Source organism: Bos grunniens, chromosome 1, assembly GCF_055505025.1.
Source record: "Bos grunniens cultivar Pamir isolate PY7600 chromosome 1, Bosgru_T2T1.0, whole genome shotgun sequence".
Classification (NCBI taxonomy): domain Eukaryota; kingdom Metazoa; phylum Chordata; class Mammalia; order Artiodactyla; family Bovidae; genus Bos; species Bos grunniens.
Window position 1 is genome coordinate 79,497,531 of NC_141165.1, and position 17,789 is coordinate 79,515,319.

The following is a 17,789-nucleotide window of genomic DNA, read 5'->3' on the forward strand; positions in this document are numbered from 1 at the left end:
TTATCAAGAGCTTCCTTCTCATGACTCCCTAATCAAGTCCTTTTCTTTTTCAACATGACTTAGCTAAAGTCAAAAACAATGTTTTGTTTTCATAATTTTTAAGAAACATATGTAAAAACTATTGTCCAATATCAAATAATAAGAATTAGAATAATAATAATACGCATTACTACTATCAGGAGAAATGTTAATACCTACAGCTCTACTTCATCCATATACCTACAGTCCTCATTAAAAAAGAGAGTAAAAGTGAATAACAGAAAGACTACTGTGAACTACTGGAAATAAATTCTTTCATTAATTCAAAAAGTATTTATTGAGTGTCCTATTAGTTGAATGGGTCTAGGAAGACCTACAAGACCTTTACTTACTCCTTGGAAGGAAAGTTATGACCAACCTAGATAGCATATTCAAAAGCAGAGACATTACTTTGCCAACAAAGGTTCGTCTAGTCAAGGCTATGGTTTTTCCTGTGGTCATGTATGGATGTGAGAGTTGGACTGTGAAGAAAGCTGAGCACCATAGAATTGATGCTTTTGAACTGTGGTGTTGGAGAAGACTCTTGAGAGTCCCATGGACTGCAAGGAGATCCAACCAGTCCATTCTAAAGGAGATCAGCCCTGGGATTTCTTTGGAAGGAATGATGCTGAAGCTGAAACTCCAGTACTTTGGCCACTTCATGCGAAGAGCTGACTCATTGGAAAAGACTCTGATGCTGGGAGGGCTTGGGGGCAGGAGAAGGGGACGACAGAGGATGAGATGGCTGGATGGCATCACTGACTTGATGGACGTGAGTCTGAGTGAACTCTGGGAGTTGGTGATGGACAGAGAGGCCTGGTGTGCTGCGATACATGGGGTCACAAAAAGTCAGACACAACTGAGTGACTGAACTGAACTGACAAGACCTTTTAGAACTAACACCCTCAAAAAATGTCCTTTTCATTACAGGGTACTGGAATGCTAAAGTAGGAAGTCAAGAAACACCTGGAGTAACAGGCAAATTTGGCCTTGGAGTACGGAATGAAGCAAGGCAAAGGCTAATAGAGTTTTGCCAAGAGAACACACTGGTCATAGCAAACACCCTCTTCTAACAACACAAGAGAGGATACACATGGACATCACCAGATGGTCAACACCGAAATCAGATTGTTTATATTCTTTGCAGCCAAAGATGGATAAGCTCTATACAGTCAGCAAAAACAAGACTGGGAACTGACTGTAGCTCAGATCATGAACTCCTTATCTTCAAATTCAGACTTAAATTGAAGAAAGTAGGGAAAACCACTAGACCATTCAAGTATGACCTAAATCAAATCCTTTATGATTATACAGTGAAAGTGAGAAATAGATTCAAGGGACTAGATCTGATAGAGTGCCTGATGAACTATGGACTGAGGTTCATGACATTGTACAGGAGACAGGGATCAAGACCATCCCCATGGAAAAGAAATGCAAAAAAGCGAAATGGTTGTCTGAGGAGGCCTTACAAATAGCTGTGAAAAGAAGAGAAGCAAAAAGCAAAGGAGAAAAGGAAAGACATTACCATTTGAATGCAGAGTTCCAAAGAATAGCAAGGAGAGATAAGAAAGCCTTCCTCAGCAATCAATGCAAAGAAATAGAGGAAAACAACAGAATGGGAAAGACAAGAGATCTCTTCAAGAAAATTAGAGACACCAAGGGAACATTTCATGCAAAGATGGGCTCAATAAAGGACAGAAATGGCATGGACCTAAAAGAAGCAGAAGATATTAAGAAGAGGTGGCAAGAATACACAGAAGAACTGCACAAAAAAGATCTTCACGACCAAGATAATCACGATGGTGTGATCACTCACCTAGAGCCAGACATCCTGGAATGTGAAGTCAAGTGGGCCTTAGAAAGCATCACTATGAACAAAGCTAGTGGAGGTGATGGGATTCCGGTTCAGCTATTTCAAATCCTGAAAGATGATGCTATGAAAGTGCTACACTCAATATGCCAGCAAATTTGGAAAACTCAGCAGTGGCCACAGGACTGGAAAAGGTCAGTTTTCATTTTGATCCTAAAGAAAGGCAATGCCAAAGAATGCTCAAACTATCACACAATTGCATTCATCTCACATGCTAGTAAAGTAATGCTCAAAATTCTCCAAACCAGGCTTTAGCAATATGTGAACCGTGAACTTCCTGATGTTCAAGCTGGTTTTAGAAAAGGCAGAGGAACCAGAGATCAAATTGCCAACATCTGCTGGATCATGGAAAAAGCAAGGAGTTCCAGAAAAACATCTATTTCTGCTTTATTGACTATGCCAAGGCCTTTCACTATGTGGATCACGATAAACTGTGGAAAATTCTGAAAGAGATGGGAATACCAGACCACCTGACTTACCTCTTAAGTAACATGTATGCAGGTCAGGAAACAACAGTTAGAACTGGACATGGAACAAAAGACTGGTTCCAAATAGGAAAAGGAGTATGTCAAGGCTGTATATTGTCACCCTGCTCATTTAACCTATATGCAGAGTACATCATGACAAACGCTGGGCTGGAGGAAGCACAAGTTGGAATCAAGATTGCCAGGAGAAATATCAATATATTTATATCTGAGGTTTCAGATGTACAGATGACACCACCCTTATGGCAGAAATTGAAATGCTGGGCTGGAAGAAGCACAAACTGGAATCAAGATCGCCAGGAGAAATATCAATAACCTTAGATAGGCAGATGACACCATCCCTATGGCAGAAAGTGAAGAGGAACTAAAAAGCCTCTTGATGAAAGTGAAAGTGGAGAGTGAGAAAGTTGGCTTAAAGCTCAACATTCAGAAAACGAAGATCATGGCATCTGGTCCCATCACTTTATGGAAATAGATGGGGAAACAGTGGAAACAGTGTCAGACTTTATTTTGGGGGGCTCCAAAATCACTACAGATGGTGACTGCAGCCATGAAGTTAAAAGACGCTTATTCCTTGGAAGGAAAATTTTTTTTTTTTTGGGAAGGAAAATTATGATCAAACTAGATAGCATATTAAAAAGCTGAGATATTACTTTGCCAACAAAGGTCCCATCTAGTCAAGGCTATGGTTTTTCCAGTGGTCATGTGTGGATGTGAGAGTTGGACTGTAAGGAAAGCTGAGTGCCGAAGAATTGATGCCTTGTGAGTCCCCTGGACTGCAAGGAGATCCAACCAGTCCATCCTAAAGGAGACCAGTCCTTGGTGTTCATTGTTCATTGGAAGGACTGATGCTGAGGCTGAAACTCCAATACTTTGGCCACCTCATTGGAAGAGTTGACTCATTGGAAAAGACCCTCATGCTGGGAGGGATTGGGGGCAGGAGGAGAAGGGGACGACAGATGAGATGGCTGGATGGCATCACTGACTAAGTGCACATGAGTTTGGGTGAACTCCTGGAGTCGGTGATGGACAGGGAGGCCTGGCGTGCTGCAATTCCTGGGGTCGACTGGGAGACTGAACTGAACTGAATTAAGGGCCTGGTACTGTGCTAAGCATTGCTGTTAAAGTGTATCACAAGGTTTATAGTTAACAGAAGTTATAAAACATTATTGGACATTAATCATTGGAACTCAAATGGAAGTAGAAGAGAAAATTGGATCAGAAGAGAGATGTAGGTTATGAACATTTAGAAGAGAAATGTACTTTACTAAGAGATTTGAAATTTTGAGGGGAATTCTGTGTTGGAAAGATGATGAAGGGGAAATATTTCTGAAAGAAGCATAGGCAAGGATTTTGGGGTGGAATAATGATGTTACATACATGGAAAACACAAGTGGTTTTCTTTTACTAGAGAACAGATCCTCCTTTAGAGTGCTATTTTCAGATTTACCAATCTAGAACAGTGTATATTCCATCCTCAGCACATTGAGACTTGTGATGACTACACTGTTGTTGTTGTTTTGTTGTTAAGCCGTGTCCAACACTTGTGACCCCATGGACTATAACCTGCCAGACTCCTCTGTCCTTGGGATTTCCCAAGCAAGGCTATTGGAGTGGGTTGCCATTTCCTTCTCCAGGGGATATTCCTGACCCAGGAATTGAGCCTGTGTGTCCTGCATTGCAGGCGGATTCTTTACACCTAAGTCACCAAGGAAGCCCATAGTAACCTGGAGTAGATCTAGTTGGGAGAGAAGAGGGATACAGCTTGGCTGCCCTGAGGGCTGCTTCTGCCCATCCACACATTCTGAGTCCCAAACCAACCAAAGAAACAAACAAAAACATTCAACTTGAAATATTCTTTAAAAAATGTATTTTTAAAGTATTCTCTTAAATAGGTCCTAGAGGAATTTCCATGGCCCATTACATACTGAAATTTCCAGAAACGTTCTGACTCTTGCTCCCTTTCTTCTAGGTCCACCTTCTTTGAGTGATGGGTCTCCTCCTCATCATGAGAATGAGCAGGAAGTAAAGTTGGCTCCTTCCATTCCTCATCCCCCCTAAACCATCTGGAGCAGGGATTTCACCCCAGGAAATATTCCTATGCTACTTTGGTGAATAAAAGTATCTGCTTTCTCTAGAAAAGAAGCAGAAAGAGAGGTAGAGAGGGAAATGGGAAGTGAACAAAAATGCCTCCTACGATGTGCTGGGCAAACCCCAAGGAACAGTACTGTGTTACTTATTCAACCCTCCCATCGTGTAGTAGGTGGTGGGGCTAAGACCCAAACTCACCTACATCTTCCTTCAGAACACTTTTTAAAGAGATAAATGGAGAACCAGAGTTTGGGGGTAGAGAAATTGAGAATTACTGTGAAGGGAGGGAAAAAATTTGATGACTGATTTTTCTTTTTAAGTCATTTAATATACTGATTGGTGACCATCTCTGACCTTTCATAGGGTACAGTAGAAGGATAAATAAGGAAGGATAATACAGGAGGCCAGCAAAGGAAATGAGGATCATAATTGTGAGGGCTTTTCCAGGAGTTTCCAAGCCAAGGAGAGGTTGTTTTGGCAGGATAGCAGCTCCAAAGAAAGGTTTGCCACCTCTGATTTCAGATGGGAAAAACGGGTCTCTTTGTGAGCCCAGGGAAGTATTCAGACCCTCTAAAACAGTGTTTTCCAATCTAGGCCATAAGTTAGAATTCTGATGGGATTCAAAAAACACAAACGCCTATCTCTACCCCAGCTTCTCTTGTAAGGCATCAGGGGTTAAGCCTGGCCTTCAATCTGTTCTAAAGCTCCCTACATAATTCTAATGTACAGCTAGTATTGAGAACCCTGCCTTAAAGGGGTGGAAGAATCAAAAGAAAATTGAAATAATAATTAAGACAGTCAAATATTTATGAGCAAAAGAACAAATAATTTTCTGATATTTATCAGAAATTTTACATATACCCCAAATACTTATATAATCCAAAAATATTTGTTTTCATTTTTATTTCAGTAGTATTCCTGATGGTAAAAATTGTTTAAAGAGAATGTGACAAGGTAACAGATGTCTTTGGGTGATTGTATATAGGTGAAGTTCTTTTTTATTTTTGTTTCTTTGTTTCTGTTGGTTTTTCAGAAACAGATTTAGAATGTGCTAATTTTATCAGAAGATATAAATAAGACACAAAGCAAAAACCTACATACTGAATCATTTTACCTACTGTCTATAGAAATGTATACCTATAATTACATGATAATTTGACAGAGATGTTCATGTAAGAAAAGATTCTTTAAACATAATAGCAATTCAAACTATAAAAAATTTCACCACTGACTTCAGATATTATTTGCTTTTCTCAAAAAAAAAAAAAAAATCCGTTCACATAGTCACCAAATGTTATTGCCCACTGAGTATTTTCTGTTCATTGTTTTCATCTACTACAACTCCTGAAGGTTGGTACTTCAATTAGTCCGGTCTAATAAGTGAGTAAACAAAGGCACAGATGGGCTAATTAACATGTCCAAGATCAAGAGACTACAAAACAGCAGAGGTAAGATTGAATCTCAGTGTTGCTTCATAGTATAGACAGTATGCTGGACTACTTGGTGCTGAAGTGCCACTTGAGTTTTGAAAGTCTTCAGAACTCCCATACATCTGGGAGGTCAGTTATCATATCATTAGGCAGTCTTGCCAACTTAATTTAATGGCCAAGCGGGCACCTAACTGTGCATGTTACCAGGTACTCAGCAGAGCTCCTTATCTGAAAGAATCTTTAACAATTTAACCTCAAATCTATACAATAGTTTATGAATCTTAAACTAATCATGAATTGGATGTTCAATGTAGAGAGTTCCAAGTTATTTTCCACTTAAATAGCAATCTCAGGAGGAGGTGGTGATCTGTCTTCATTAGTCCTCACTTTAGTATAATAGCCATTAGTGACAACAGAGATGAATTTTACAGGTGCTAATTGACCCTTCAGGAAGCCTTTGAAGTTCTCCCACTAGTTGAGGACTTCTTTGAAGTTTTCTTTTAGCTAAAGTGCCAGGTCAAAGACCTGGGAAAAATGTATATTAGAGAAATAAATGCAGATATGAAACCTTTGCAGTGTATGAGTAATTGCAAAACTGTGGTTTAGTGACTGTGACCAAAACAAACCTGAGCAGAAAAACCTTGACATTAAAGGAATCCCCAAACTGCTCTAAGTTTTCTGAGGAGGGGCGTAAGATTTTTGCTTGTGTTACCACTCTTTCTCATAACCATACCAAGAGAGAAAAAAATAGTCAGCATATTTATAGTGCTCTAAAGCTTTCACAACTCATTTGATTCACATAAAAACACCATGAGTAAATGCGAAGCTTAGGAAGGTAGAGTAATTTGCCCAAGGTTTCTTTGCTAATGAGTAGAGAAATTGGAAGCCATTCAGGTAAATGGTGCAGGATACCTTTCTCTCCACCTTAGCTGCCTCTATTCTTGAGTTGGAGAAGTTGAGTCAGAATTCACATTAGCAGAGAGGAAACCCTGGTCTAGTCATGGGTGTCATAAAGAAGTGAATAATTAAAAACAAGAAAAGTACAAAGTTCAAGAACTTACATTCTAGTTAAGCTCTGCATCGACTAATTTCCAATCAAAAGCCAGGCATGATGTGAACAAAATAAAAGTGTATATAAGAGTCTGCCTTTGGACTCAGGAAAGGTTCTAAGTCTGCTTTCTATCCATCTGCTTCCTTTCCCTCTGGTCACTAGCTCTATCATTTAGAAGGTGTTGAACTGGGAAGATGAGAAAAAGCAAAGTCCTCAGGAGGCTAGTACAGTCAACAAGTTACCAAAAAAGTACATCAGACATGAAGACTCTGACAGGGGCTCAAGTGATGGTGATGGCTGGGTGTCAAGGATGAGACAGAAAGAATTATTAACACAAAGACACAAACTCAAGGTAGGTTGGCGATGAGTTTCCCTTGAGGTAATACTCTTAAGGTGAACTAAATCAACAACATGGCTAGGGCTGGGACTGATGCCAGAGCTCTGAGCAGGGCCACGTCTGTACCCTGTAGGTAGGGGTGGGGGCTTCAAAAACTGTGACAAGACAGGTAAATGTCTGAGGGCATTCATTCAGGTAGACTTCATGTTGCTGGGTACCTGCAACATGATCCTTCATTAAATTAAAAGTGGAATCCTTTAAAAAATTTCCTTTTAGGTTTCCAAATAGAATCTTACATTTCAATTTAGCATTATTAAGTTTTTTTTAATGTGGAACTTCCTGAGGGAAAGAAGTGGGGAAAACTGATATCTACTGAGCTCCCTGTAACTCAGGATAGTGCTTGGCTACTCCATGTCTCGCATGGCAGAGCAGGGGCACATGGGCCTCACCTCTAGTGTCAGAAATATGAGGTAGCTAGAGAAATATTATTCTTAGTATTAAAGTTATCTGGCCAGGTTTCTAAGGATCATAAGCTGCTCTTCCCCAGAGTCAAAGGAGCTGACTTAAGTGGGAGACAGGCATCCTTGGTGAAAAAGGAAACCAAATAGATGGGGAGGATGAGAGGAGAGGCACCAGCTTAGCAGTAGTTAGCCTGCCCAAAGTTCCACCTGGCTCTTGAACTTATGATAGGAGAGTGCATTAAAATCCTGTCCCAGCAGAAGCATTGCTGGTCAAAAGTCCCCTAGGCAAAGGGAGAATGGCTGGATAATGATACTCTGAAATGGTGTAGCACTGACTTTGTCCACGGGATAGAGAGAGATATGGCTTAGTTTCACTGTAACTCTGTCTGAAACCAGAAGACTAGAAAGGGTGACCCTTCACAGCCACTGCCACCTGCCTGATTTTATATGCAGAATCCTTGCTCTTTTTTCCCTTGGAATATTGGAAAACTTCCAAAGACAAGTAATCTTAGCACATTCTGTGTCTTTTGAGAACTGTGGATGAAAGGGACACATAAATTTTGGTTATGATTACTTATGTGCAGTAATTTTAGTTGGATTTCCCTGACACACCTTCTCCTTTGTAATTTTTTCTGGGACTATGTTTATATGTGAGAGTGTGTGTGTGTCTAAGTGGCTTTGACCCTAGGGCTCTCTTTGATTTATAGGCAGCTCTATAAGTTTTGCTGGGCTGGTTTCAGAGCCTGTTTGTTCTGGCATCCCAATAAAGACTTCCTTCCCATGGCAACATCAGCCTATGAAGCAAAGCCTAAGGGGAAATACAGTTTTTGTTGCCAGAATGAGGCAATAGCACTTTTGGGGTGCTATTTTGTTGGGTGGTGTATTATTTCTCAAGCAACCTCACTAATGGAAAACGAAAAAACCTAAGCACTGGAATATTACTGCAAGAATCAGTAATCTCAGTTTTCCTCAAACAAATTGAGTGATCTTGTGCAACTTTATTTTGTTTGGAGGGGGTTTCAATTTGTCCTCTACACAGAGGCAAGACTGTGGGGCATGACCCCTATGAGTAGACCCAAAATAGGCACATTGCTTTCCAAATATTCTTCCCTTTTATATTTTAGAGTCAAAGTGGAACTCCAAGGTCAAGTCTGTCCTGTCACTGACTGATGCCCTCCTCTGCTTACTTTCAGAAGAAACCTGTGTTTCTCAGTCATAGCTGCACATCAGAAACCCTTTGGGAGCTTTCAAAAACACCAAATTCCAGACTGCACCAGCAATCAGAGATTCTGATTTCCTGGTGTTGTGAGGGCAAGGCTTGGACAACACATTTTTCAAAGGTCTCCAGAGGATTTAGATGTATGGCCAATGTGTAGGATGTGCAGGACCAACTGATCTGCTTCAATCCTTTTGAGATTCTGAGAGGGGATATAACCTCCTCAAAATCATGCAGCAAATAGGCTGTCTTTTTGACCACACATATTGATTCATAGTTCATTAGAATTCCTATATGTAGTTAGTTGTACTGTTCTTATCTAACTAATTTTCAGCTATTCACAGAGCAGATCAGCAATCTGTAGCAGTTGAGTACTGAAATATAAGGTGCTGACTCCCATTGAGCTCTGCACCAAACCAGAATTGGCTGATTTGCTATAAAGAATGTGCTTATGGCTGAGGGAGGAGGAAAGATAGAGTTGAAGTAGACTATACTGCCACACCCTTCTGCCTGAAGAACATCTCCTGACAGCATATGTCATCTGCACTGGAAAGGTGACTCCTGGGTATTTTAATCCATTTATGCTTAGTATTGCCTGGTGATAAAAATTCCTTACTGGGCTCTGTACTCCTACCCTCACTTCTTGATAGTTCAGGTAGGTGTGTACATGTCACAAAGTATGAGATGGTGGCAGTTTTCTCAGCAAACTGGTTTGTACTGATGCGAACTTTGTATCCAAGGGCTCTCAGCTTATAGGTATGGGTTGTATTTGAAACCAAAAACCTAGGCACATTTTATTTTTTGTTGCTGTTTCTATGTGATGTTCACTAAAAAAGAAGAGTCAGTTTTGGTAGTGACTTCTACCTTTTCAGTGAATTTTAGTGCCAGACTTAGAGTATCCAGAGCACAGGAAGGGTGAACCAGAAGTCCCCCAAAAGAGAAGACTCACATTAACACTTTGTTTCCTGTTGCCTCTATGCTTGCTGTTCATCTGCTCTCGGCAAATACACAACTTCACACACAAAGGAGGGGGCTCCCTGGAACTTCTACTGTGGCTGCCATTGTCTCTGTCTCTCTTTACTCTCATCCTTTATTATTTGTCCAAATAACCTAGATATTTCTAAAAATGGAGATATGCGTATTTAGAAAGCTATTCACATTCCTAGCTCACAGTATGGTAGAACTAAAAGCATTCTTAGAGGAATGTAGTATAAAATCTCTCCTCTTTCCCTATCCTACCATCTGCCCCCATTTCACAGTTGAAATCATTGAGGCTCATTGCAATTAAATGACTTGCTAAGAGCCGTAGAGTAAAATTAAATAGCAAAGCTGAGATGAAATAATAGGATTGAAAATTCCAACTCTACAATTTCTATCCATTTCACCCTTCAAAATTAAATAAATCATAATATAATACTAATTAAATATTAAAGGCAAGAGCTCCAACATACTTTTAGGGATCATCTTATGAGCATAATATGTGTATACGAATCCTGTGTCCATAAGCATCCTTGTTTAACTCTTACTTATCTATATACTAGAGACAGCAATAATCTTGATAATCATCAGTCATTGAGAGTATAACACAAAAGAGCAATAAAGCTTGAAGGCACATCAACATCACTGCACCAACATCCCTATTCCCAGGAACATGTACACCTAGAAAAGGCAAATAAATTCTCAAGATCACTTACATAAGGAAAGTTTGTGGAATACTATAAGCAATCAATCCTGATTTATTTAGCCTTAATATTTACAGAATTCTATGATAAATATGGTTAATATTGTGAATACCAAGCATAACACAAGAGAAAAAGGGAAAATTTCTAACAAAAGCTAAAGTAATGTGACTTGAGCTTTCTTAGTGACATTAGACAAAGTTCTCCTCCTCTCTGCTTGTCAGCTCTGCTGCTGCTGCTGCTAAGTCACTTCAGTCGTGTCCGACTCTGTGCGACCCCATAGACGGCAGCCCACCAGGCTCCCCCGTCCCTGGGATTCTCCAGGCAAGAACACTGGAGTGGGTTGCCATTGTCAGCTCTACTGACTATCAAATGAAGCATTAAAGCAGAGGATCTTGAAGGTTCTACCTTTGTCTGAATGGCCTTCTTTTCTGTGAAACTGGTAAAGACCAGCTAGTTGACAATGATTACTGAATAAATGAAGGGGAAAATCTCTTCAAGTCATACATCGCCTCAGAGGTGTTTTTGCCAAGTTGAAAAGGGCTACAGAAGAAGCTAATGAGAAAGAAGGGATTTTAATCCCTCGAGTCCATGAAAATGTGTGGGCTTTCCCTTTTAGCTTCTCTAGATAAAAGATATGTGAGTCTCAAAAGTACAGGGAAGAGAATTAAAGAACAAGAGAAGCTATTGAAGTTAAAAAATCATATACATAATACACATATTGAGTGTATGGAGAATATTCTGTTCTTTAAAAGGAAAGAATTTTAGGAGCGGCCTCTGTATAAGTAGTGTCTTTGGGGGAAAAGGGTTACATGAACACACAAAGTTCCTAAATGATAAATAACCTGGAGACTATGTTCTTACAAGCTCACCTCACCAAGGGTAATGAGGAAATACCTCCTAATTTTCATACTAGGGTTGACTTGGACCCAGAGCTCTTGAGAAAGGATGATAGGTGTAACCTAGTCTGGTTGACTGGTTCTTCATGGAGTTTTAAATGGCTGCAGGGGAGAAAGGGCAGATGGCAGCAGCCCCACCCATGGTGCCCAAGCTCACTCAGAGTTTCCACTTCCCATGGAATTTTCTAAGGAAGAGATCCTCCTGTGATCTGCAAAGCAACTTTAAATGTCTAAATGTACCTACCATGCTGCTGGTGGGAAATGCGCTTATAACACTGAATGCAAATCAGATACCTCTGCCTCAGCTCCTCATCTAGGACCAGCCATCCTATCAATTCAACGAATTGCATTCTGGTTTCCTGACTACTGAGGATAGGAAAAATAAGTGGTTCCCCCCACCCCAATCTCCAAAGCATGGAAGAGTTTTTGACTTAGGAAGCCAGATCCATCTCCCTCGTGTAGACGGAGGGTAAGTGTAGGTGTTTGCTTTATGTTAGGATGACAAGCAATGCATACCTTTCTGAGGCGAGGTCTGGGTGTAGTGGGGAGTGTCCCAGAGGAAGTCAATGTTCACAGCTTTATTTTTTTGTGTGTGTGAGCTATTCAGTTTAATTATACCCATGCTGCTAGCTGACTTTTTATTATTACTCTTATTCATTTTAATATCCACTTTTCTTGGCTAAACATAGAGAAAAGATTCATTTATTATTTGAACAGTTTCACATTTATGATGCCCTATTAGTTTGCAAAGCTGGAGACTCCACTGTAAATGTGCTTAATAATACTCAGCGAAGATGAGCTCTAATCCAGCTTCTAGCTTAGGGCAGAGGAGCTTCGGAATTGCTCAGAATTGAAAGGCACTTGACTGACATGAGGTGGGGGGAGGGGAAGGGGGATAAAGCAGGGCAGGAGTGCGGGGACTGGGGATCAGGAGCAGGATGAGCCGAATGAGACTGACGGGGCATATGTCCCTGTTCAGTTTTAAGTTGGTAAGGAGAATAACAGATTATCCTTGACATCTCGAGAACAGCAGCTGTCAAAACTGTCAGTCAGTGGGAGATTGATTCCTCTCAATTACTTGTAGAACCAAGAAGTTAAGAGACAGAAAAGATCTATGAGGCCATGCAGCTCACTTCAAGTCCCACAGCATTAGCACATTTACTTGTTCAAATCAGCATCTGAGGCCACAAGGCAAATTTATTATCATTTTCTGTTGATGTAACAGAAAGATGAGGAAGTGCAACATCTATTCATCCATTCCCTCATTTCACTCATTTACTCAACAATCTTCCCACCCTCCTCCACCAACAATGTAGCGCTGAGTTTGTGCCAGGCCAGGTGCTAGGTTCTGATGATACAAAGATGTGCTAAATGCTACACACTGGTCATTCAAAAGTGGTAAGAGTCAATCCCTGCCCTCAAGGAGCTCACCAAATTCTTTGTGAGTTAGATAGCAGAGCCAGAGATGCAGATGCCCTGTGCTGGGTGCACTCATAGAAAGGTGTATGCCAGATACTGACATGAAACAACAAAGAATGAGGTAGTCACACCTTATGATGTTTAGAGAAGGTACCCCTTTCCAAAGGTAGAGCTGCCAATCTGGATCTTAGAGGAAGAGGAGGAATACACTTCTTGTTCCTTGTTCCAACAGGGTCAGAATCTCTCATTACCCTCAAGCCAGGAGACACTGAATAAGCATATCTCACTTTACTATTTCAGAGTTGGAGGCATTTTAGAGAAATAATCCAACTTCATCATAATCATCTGGGAAAATTTAGGAAATACACATTCCAGAACTCCCAACTCCAACACAGTTTTCGTTTCAGTAGATCCGGAGGAGATTTCAAGAATCGGTACTTTTATGTAGTTCAAGAAGTAACACTGATGTGAGTTCACATTTGAGAATCACTATCAGACAATTATTCTTAAAATGTGTTCCCCACACCAGCAATATCACCATAACCTTGGAATTTGTTAGAAATGAAAATTCTTGGGCTCTATCCAAAACCCGTTGAATCAGAAATTTTGAGGGTGAGGTGCAGTAGTCTGTTGTTGAACAAATCTCCCAGATAATTCTGATAAAAGTTACAGATTCAGAACCCCTGGTCTGAGGCAACCAACCAGCTCATCAGATGATACTCCTCAGTTTAGTCTCTCAGTCATGTCCGACTTTTTGTACCCCCATGGACTGCAGCACGCCAGGCTTCCCTGTCCATCACCAACTCCCAGAGCTTGCTCAGACTAATGTCCATCAAGGTCATCTATCATGATACTCCTACATGATAGCTAAAGAGAGTTTACTAAATGAACTGTGTGTATAGTTATGGACAATTTTAGGAGAACCAACAAGGGATGAAGCAGCCTCAGATTAGCAACATTTAAAGTAGTTACCACCCTACACCCAAAAGGGACGAAAGGAAAAAATGATATCATAGGCATCTGATAAGAGATAGAATATAAAAAGAGGGTTCATGTAATAAGACCTGCCCTCTCTGATCCTAACGGAAGTAAGGAGGTTATGGTAGGAATGGGATAAATGCACAACGTGTTCTTTTCTTTCACTTTTCAAATTCTTAGCCGTGTCCTCCACTTTGCAAACCCAGCTTGAAGTTAAAGGGCAACTATGCCCAGTCTATAAGTTCTGGGGAGATCAATTTCCTAGGGCACAAAATGAAGCAAATAACTAACAGAGAATGAATTAGACATAGGAGCAGAAAACAAAGTATAACCAGCATATACCAATCTCCCAGATTCTCCTCCCCTACAACTCAACTGCCAGTGTTACCTTTTCAACATTTTAAGTCACCTGTACTCTATCTCTCTCTGGATTCTGCTTTGTCTACACAAACTTTGGTGATAGGAAACTCACTATTACTGGAGAAGAGTTACAAAGTCTTCCTTCCTATTACTTGTATCCACTTTTCAATGTTTTTCTAGTTGGAAGATATCCAGTTCATTACTTATTTGAAGATGCCCATCTCATTCCACCAATATCATTAATTCCTTGAATTGAACACCTGCATTTCTTTTATTGTGCCTCTTCTGACAATGTTTGGAATATCTTCAAGTGTGGTTACCCTGGTCACAGTTGAATTTGTCATGCTTCTTTGATTATAAAGATCTCCCTTGATTTACAGTGGAGTTACATCAGGATAAAGCCATCATAAACTGAACATATAAGTCAAAAATGCATTTAACCTATAGAACATTAGAACTTAGCCTTGCCTAACTTAATCACATTCCAAACACTTAGGATAGCCTACAGCTGAGGAAAATCATCTGATACAGAGTCTATTTTATGAAAAAGTGTTGACTATATCATGTGCATTTATTGACTTTACTGAAAGTGAAAAATCAAATGGTTGTAGGGGTACAGAATGATCGTAGGTGTATTGATTGTTTACCTTTGTGACTGAGTCACTGAGCAGGAGCTATGGCTCCCTGCCCTTGCTCAGAACAGGGGAGCACATTGCTGCACTTGCAGTTAACCCTGGGAAGATTGAAATCCAACATTCAAAGGGCAGTAACTGCTCAATGTGTATTGCTTTCATGGCATGGCAAAGTTGAAAAATCGTAAGGCAAACCATGGTTGAATCACAGACCATCTGTACTTGGAAATCTCTTCTTCTTTATTTTTCCCAAGGAAATCTACATAGACCAATCTGATTCCATAAGCATTTGCCCGTCACTCAGTACATGTCAAGAAATATGCTTAAACAAAGGAAGAGATTTCAAAAGCTCTGACTTCAGGCTCTTCACTGTAAGACCTGTGCATAGCAAATGTTTCTAAATTGTATCTCGCTTCTTAGGAACTATGAAAAACCATGATTTGCATTATTTCCTGTGTCTCTCTAACATTCTAGTGAAGTAAAATCAGTAACTAATATTATGTCATATTTTATTTGAGGGTTGCAACTTTCAGTTAAATACTGTCTTGCTAAGAGTCATAGTAAATAAGAACATAGCCCTGAGTTCTGCTGCTTCTGTTTTGGCCAGCTGTGGCTCCAAGTTGAACCACAGAAAGGTTAAGTGAATATTATTTTAAGAAAGAGAGATATTGCATGTCGCTCCCTCACATCTTGATGCCTATGGTTTCTGTAGGCTGGTATCTGGATTTCTCTGCCACTAAAATAGAAAAGATTAGCACCTACTTTCTTCATAGAGCTTGAAAACAAACGAATTTGTGTTTTGAAGAGTCCAAACTATCCTTAAAATTACTTGAAAAAATGCAATTCATCATGTCTATAACATGATGGATTCAGAATCTTAAGGCTGGAAGACCTTTAAAACAGTTTTGATCCAATCATCCTTAAATTTTCTGGATGCATCAGTATCACTTGAAGGGTTTCAAAAACTATGTATCAGGCCTTAATCCCAGCATTTCTGATTCAGTAGGTAAAGGATGAGCCCTGACTTAATGTGGATATAACTGGTCTAAGAACCATACTTTGAGAACCATTGATCTAGTTTGTTCCTATATTATAATGATAAAATCACTAAAGCCCAGAGTAACAGGGAAAGTTACCTAAGAAGACACGGCCATGACCAAAACATGAATCTTTCAATTCACTTAAAAAAAATTTTTTTTTGATGTGGATTATTTTTTAAAGTCTTTATTGAATCTGTTACAGTATTGCTTCTGTTTCATGTTTTGGTTTTTTGACAATGAGGCATATGGAATCTTAGGTCCCTGACCAGGGATCGAACTCACACCCCGACATTGGCAGGTGAAATCTTAAACACTGGAAAGCCAGGGAAGTCCCTACTTCCCATTTCAAGTTTTCTTCCATTATAAAACTGCTTCCCTGTTCAGAATGGCCATTTCATTTAGGTTATTCATATCAGTTTTAAGTCATCAGTAGTACCAAGGCACTGCCATTCCCCCAGCCTACCCCAAATAGATACACAATCAATTAAAGACTGAGGTTTTACACAATAGATTCAAGACAAGCCTCTTGTCTGCCTTTTAGCCAGATTCTCAGTCAACAAACTCCTCCTATAGAGAAACCTTGGAACCAATATTCTTTCCCTTTTCTAGCTTTAATAAAGGACTAGTGTGACTTAGTTTACTTCTGTCCGATGGCAGACACTTGAAAACTGATTGGAAACTTTGAGAAATTCATTTAATCTCCCCCATGTTTCTGTTCTCTCCGTCTGTAAAATGAGGTCAGCTGTATTGTACCTCATGTGCAAATCTGTGTGCTGTGAGGTTTAGCGGGTAAGTGACTGCAAAACATGTTGCAGATGGATGTGTTATGGAGGAATGCTTAATATCAAAGTGAGATGTCATTTTCTTTCACTCTGCATCTGTAGTTTGTAAAACAAATGCTTCTAAATTCACAGTATTTTTCTCACATGTACTATTTTTTCCAGAGTGATATTTTCCCAAAGACTCATGCTGACTTAAGCTTCTGGAACCTTGTGGGTGGATCTGCTAAATTAAAGACTTGTATTTAAATTTTCTGCATAACACTGGTGGGATGAATGCATCATAGCGCCTGAGGAAAGTAGAAAAGATTTCTAGTCCTGAGGGACATGAGTAGAACTCTGTGGGTCGAAGGTCTGTGAATCTACCAAAATGTATAAACAGAAGTATCACTGGTACCCTGGAAAAGCCTCAAGTGTAGTCAACTATAAGGCTAGCTTGTTGGATGATAGAAGGATAAAGATAAATAGATAGACATAGATGATATAAATATAGATATCAGGCACAATAACTTTTCAGAAATAATTAAATGTATACAGGATTTAAGTTGTGATGATCCAGATTTCAATTCTGGTTGTATTAGTTTATATGTAATATTCAACATGAATCTGAATTGCACTTTATTGATGTTTAAAATGGGTTAATAACATCTTTCTTGGAGAAGGCAATGGCACCCCACTCCAGTACTCTTGCCTGGAAAATCCCATGGACAGAGAGCCTGGTGGGCTACAGTCCATGGGGTCGCTAAGAGTCGGACACGACTGAGCGACTTCACTCTCACTTTTCACTTTCCTGCATTGGAGAAGGAAATGGCAACCCACTCCAGTGTTCTTGCCTGGAGAATCCCAGGGACGGGGGAGCCTCGTGGGCTGATGTCTCTGGGGTCACACAGAGTCAGACACGACTGAAGTGACTTAGCAGCAACATCTTTCTTGCCTACTGATAAGCCTGTTATAAGGATCAAATGAGATAATGGAAGCTATTTGTAAACTGCTCTCCATATGAGAGCTATTCTTATTATCAATATTCTGCATCACTTAACCTTT